We start from the raw sequence: 6,000 nt of genomic DNA on the forward strand, positions 1-6,000 counted from the left end.
GGGGAAATTAGCAGTTTCTGGGCCTCTTTGGCTTAGCTGGGTGATCCCCAAAGCCCTGGGCCTCAACCCTGAGGCGGGGCGGGCGAGCGAGCACTCCGTGGCCCCGACCCTCAGGTAGGCTGGGGCAGGCAAAGTGAGCATTCTCTAGCCTTATGCAGGGTGAGCAAAGTCTATTGCCCCGGACCCACAGGCAGGGTGGGGAAGGGAAAGTGTACCGGCTACAGCCTATTGAGGTTTTGCAGGTCCAGGGGTGTGGGTGGTGAGGAGGGAGGGGGACTCAGGCCCACACAACTCCACTGCATCCCAGCCCAGGGCCCTAGTAGTGGCGGGATGTCCCACCAGCGGGTCAGCAGTGCTCCAGCCACAACTCGCTGACTGGTGCTCAGGCTCTGACGCAGGCAGACTCTGGTTGGCTACCGCCGGGCTATTTCTTCCACCCCTGTGCCCGTGTACCTGTGGTCCAGTGTGCAGTCTGGACTGGTGTGTAGCTGTGTCACCTCCAATTCCTCACTCCTGGGCCCTGGCTTACCCCGCTTTGCTGTGTGAACCACCCACTCCTGGCTCAGCCCACGCACAGCCTCCTGCAAGTAATCGGTCCCTGACCTAGTGAAGGAGCGCTTCTGGCCAGCCACTCCTGGGATAGACCCCAGCAAACACCCCTAGGGAACTGCCGTCTTGTAGGGTTCAGTGCTGCTGAAGGTGCCTGGGTGCATGTGGGATGGGAGCTGGCTGTCCTAAGATGCCTCAGCCTGTTCCTCCCTCCCTGGCAGAGAAGGGGCCAGTGGGAAGTTACCAAACAGACCCGGACATTGGTAGGGGACAGGGGTGCATTAAGCAGACCCCCAGGGAGCTTGGCAGAGACGCAGGAAGATTGTGCAGGAGGAAGGAGGGGTGCAGACAGCCACACAAGAAGGGGTGAGCTAGGAGGAGAGAGAAGGCTCCATAACGCAGCAGAAGGACCTGGCTGGCTCCCTCTGCCCCAAGCCGATGCCAAATGCTCTCACACCTTCCTGCTGTGGTACTGCTCTGGCTTGTGAGCTGTTGCAGCCCCCCCCTCCTCCCACACCAGAGGGCAGGGGTCTGTGCAAGCCCTCCCCTCCCCCATCTCACGTGCTCTTTCTGCCCCCCGTACTGGCAAACCCCAGGCACCCTCCCAGGGCTGAGCACGCCCCAAAACAAATTGTTGCCCTCACCCGCACTCTGCCCACTGTACGGGTCCCAAAAGACCTGTCACCCAATGCAACCCCAGCTGTGTTGCGTCCCCAGTTGCTGCTCCACCCAGCCCCCCACTAGTCTGAAAAACAGCAGCCAATGCCATGTTGCACCAGGCAGGCTCAAAAAACACCTTCCCTCCCTTTCACATGCCCTCATCCCCCTTGCCACATGTGCAGTGCCCCACTTGGCCCCCTCCTCTCCACACACCCTTTCCCCCGAGGCCCCACCACTCTCCCTCATGAGCTGAGAGCTCCCCCCCACCACTTGAACAAAAAAAAAAAAAACACATGGGGGGGAAAAGCATTCGCTGCCCCCAGGTGTCCTTAATTGCCACCAGCCTGCCACTTATCTCATGGGAGCACTCAGAAGGGCTCCGGGCCAGGTGGAGAGGATCTGTTCCTCCTGGCCATTTATTGCTCAGCTCCCCTGCCCTGCGTAGCTGGCCCTGGCCCTGGCCCTGAGGACTGGTAGCATAGTGGTGCCCCTACCACACATTGAATGATCCAATTCCAGGGCTCTAGGCCAGCCCTGCAGTGGCTTGGAAGACAGGGGAGGGAACAGCCCAACCTCCGCACAGAGCAGAAGCCTGGCCTGGTGGCTTCTTGTCTTGTCTAACTCTCTCACCTCCCACTCACACACTCCTGTTCTGGCAATTTGCTCCAGCATCAGCGAGAGGAGGAGTCGCATACAATCCCAATCTCCTGTGATCCAGGAGGACTGCATCTGAACGAAAGGTCAATTGTGAAAACACTTAGCATTTCTAAAGCACTTTCCATCTGATGACCTCAAAGCACCTAACCAAAAACAACGAATTAAGCTACACAATATTCCTCTGAGCAGGCAAGTATGATCCCCCCCCTTTTTTTTTTTGGATAGAGAAACTGAGGCACAGGCTGATTATGTCCCCTATATCTGCTGCCTTTTTAAATCAATGGAAAAACTCCCCTTGAGATCAAGCCTTACACGACTGGTGGTCCAATGTCACATTGCAGGTTTGTGACAAGAGGCCATTATAAAACCCCAAACCCGCACATTCCTAGCTTTGCTTTCAACACCAAGCCATGCTGCTTCTTCCCTTACATTTTACCTTCCCATTTTCCTTACCTGGAAAACAAATGAGTGTTTTTGAAGAGACTCCTAATTGATTACTGACCGGGCTAGGGGGTGTTCCTGATTTTTGGGTATTTAGTAATTTGACCGGGGTTATAGGCTCACCAGTTGCTCTGATCAGAAGATAATGAGGTTCTTGTCCCGGAGTCAGGCTCCAGAAGAGTTTTATAGGGGACCCCGAGGTGCACGACAGGAATGTTCACACTGATTACCGAATCTGTATAATTGTATTAGCTTTTATTAAGATAACATAAAATGATAGATAAATGACTGATTAAAAGAAAATGAGTAATCAAATGGATGATGGATAGGATTACAGTCTTTTATTCTAAAAACACATGTGAGATATGGTATGCTTTGGATTAATATACTCACACCGTTCCCTGATGACCTGGTTGAGAGAGAGGTTTGGTTCCTCAACTCTTGAGTAGAGGGGTGGAAAGCTAGGCACTGCTTGAGAGGTAAGAGCTATAAGGCTAAGACTGTCACTACAAGTAAATATAGTATAAATGAAGAACAAAAGAGCTTAACACAATAACTAAAAGAAGTTTCGAGAAGAAGTAGCTGATGATTGCTCCAAGTAACATGGTTTGCCCCTTCTTATACCCTGAACGATATGGGTCCTCTTTCTAAGTCCAAACTTGGATTCTTCACCCCCAAATTATCAGGGTACACTTATTCTATAGGCTGGCAGGTTCGTGCGTATTAATGACATATCCATATCCTTTCCAGATGGTTCGCTTATCTCACCTTTGTTATTTCTGGCCCTTTTGTGGGTTTTGTGGTGTATCTGTGAAGTTTATTGAGGGCATAACCTGAGACAGCCCCCCTGTCTTGATACCTTCTGACTTATCTAGGGTAAAGGTTATGGCCATATATGTCTTATCCTTTAACTCATCATTATGTATCTGAATCAAAGATCCCGAACATATATATGCTAACTGCCTTAGCTTTCATACAGGATGTGGCCTGTAAGGTACCTTGCATTACAGCTATAATACCTTAATATGAATCTATGACTCTATTAGAATAAAGCAACAATACTTAATATATGCAAGCAAGCAGGCTAGTCCTATAGGCTACAGGGAGCGAGGGGGGAAGAGGCATGCAGCGGGGAGGGGGGACAGGGAGCAGAAGAGGAACTGGTCTGGCAAGCAGTAGAGTCAACTCAGATTCGGGGGGGCAGGCTGAGAGCAGATTCAGACTGTAGCACTGCCCGAGCCCAGCCAGGCAGGCAGCATCAGGCAGAGAGTAAAGTGAAATTGAATCGGAGACCAGAGAAGAGAAGTCAGAAGCCGGCGGCAGTCTCACGCTGCCTGCGTGCCAAACTTTATGTGCTCCATGCAGGCAAGCTCCCTGGCGGCTGAGGGGAACCTGCGTGGAGCATAAAAACTTCTGCCATTCTAGTAGTCTAGTCTGCCTTCCCCCGCCTTTAATACCAACTGCCCATGGGCAGCATCTTCAGAGCTGCCTGCGCCCACCTTGTGCTCCATGCAGCATTGACAAATCCTTGCCCATCTGTCTGAATTTCACCTGATCATGATATTGCCTCCCACTGGGTCCTCCTAGCCACTGCTCCTCTTCCTTCCCGACCTGTGCAGTTTGATGCTGGATCCTCCTACAGCATGTAATCAGCACTTCTCACACCCACTGCAAGTCTAGGCTATAGCCTGCTATCTGCCTGGGATGGAGGAAGGTTCAATTAACCTGAAATCTTAGGCAATCTATGCCCAGACGTGTGCCGAGGGAATTGTGGGTGTTTGGCAAACAGCCATCCCTCCATGGGAAACTCATCCTGACCTCAGGATTTTCTATAGTCTCACTGCATGGGCCTGCTTTATTTATGTAGCTGTGCTGGCACATTGATGTTTAGTACATTTAAGAGGTCACTGTAGGTTTAATAAGCTGAAGAAGCAGTTTGGAGAGTGTTCAGAAGTGGTCCGAAGATTGAGGGAGGGGGGAAGTCACCCAAGAGAGGGGTGGGAAGTGCTAGAGATGGGCTGCGAAGTTAGTGCCAAGATGATCCAGTCTTTGCTGGCTGCTGGGATCTGAATGATGGCATGGCTCCTTACAGAGAGGGGCTAGAGATGAAGTCCAGATACAGTTGTAAACCCTCTCCTAAGTGGAGGTGTTTGGATGTAGGACTTTGGTTCAGGCCCATCTCTAATACTCCCCCAACTAAACCTGCCTTCAAATGCAGCTCTACTCTGAGAAATGACTGTGTGAAACCTGTGTGGGATTGATGGTTACTGTCCCTCAGTGATTTCCACACCTCAGGCCTGATTTCCCCCTGCCCTGCACCTTATGTAGTTAGATATAGCAGTGCAAAGTGCGTGCAAGAGGCTGCTGCTCTGCTCCGGTAGCGATTTACACCAACTAGTGACTAAATAATGTGCGAGACAGTGGAGAATCGGGCCCTGCGTCAGATCGGGTTACATTTTTCTAACTGCCACGCCTGAAAACTCAGCCTGGGATTTGAGAGTCAAGCTGGATGTAGCAACAGCAATAATTAAAGTTCCGCTAATTAAAGACCTGCCGTAAGGAAGAGCTGACATTCTGGACGCAGCAGTCCAGAACAGGAGAAAGTGTTCTTTCCTGGCCTCTTGAAACTCAGAAACCCACTACACAATTAAAAAAAAATCGCCTCCCACTCTGCATCTGTTGGAGATTTGTCCTCTTTTGTTCATTCAAACTGCATCGTAGCTGGCCACGGTCTGCCTTGCAATTGCTGTAAACACTTATAAAAGGTGAAACACTGACAAAGCCGTTGCGGAGCATTAGGGCCGAGAACTGCACTTGCCCCATATGGCTGTTTCTTGTTCCATTCCTGTTGCAGGTGTCATGCGTTTCAGTGGAGTGTTGTAGCAGCTAGTTCAGGGAGGCAAAGACCTGTTGTGCAGGCACTTGGGTTGAATTAGAGTGATTTAGACTCAGATTGGATGTGTTTGGTATTAAGAATAAGGTCATTTATTTGCAATTCATTTTTGTCTTCTCAGCAGGAAGACTTTAGAGAGACAAGGTGGGCAAGGTAACATCTTTTATTGGACCAACTTCTGATGAGAGAGACCAGCTTTTGAGCTTACACAGAGCTCTTCTTCAGGTCTGGGAAATGTACTTAGAGTGCCACGCTAAATGCGAGGTGGAACAGATTGTTTAGCATAAGTAGTTAACACACATTTCAAGGAACCATTCAATGCTGCAGACAGGAAAATAGGCAGCGCTAGGCAAACCGTAATGAATAATATTTTAAATGAACAGAGTACAGCCTCAGTTGGAGTGAATGAGCATATGAATTTACCCAGCTGAGGGCATGGCCCTGTGAATTTAGCTAGAGCTAGCTGGAAACTTTGAAATCAAAATTTTAACTAAAACTAGAAAATACATTTTGCAAAAAGGTGTGTGAATTTCCCCTCCTCCCTCTCAAACCAGCCCTAGCTAGTGAATCGTTGCTGATTTCCAAAATCCTGCTTTTCATCGCAGTAACTCAGCTTTTGCAAGCGCTGGTCTAATAGTAAGGTGAATATTTTTCAGCCTATGGCCTACATACAAACTGCTTGCTTTGACTATTTGCGCTTTACCAGTGATTATCCGTGGCATGTTATTGGTCAGCTGGTATTGTTTCTTCTTCCTGATTGGAACTGTTTAGACAGGAGAAGGGTTATTATTAGTAAATTA

This window comes from Emydura macquarii, unplaced genomic scaffold, assembly GCF_026122565.2.
Source record: "Emydura macquarii macquarii isolate MOO-44397 ecotype Brisbane River unplaced genomic scaffold, CSIRO-AGI_Emac_v2 contig_67, whole genome shotgun sequence".
Taxonomy (NCBI): domain Eukaryota; kingdom Metazoa; phylum Chordata; order Testudines; family Chelidae; genus Emydura; species Emydura macquarii.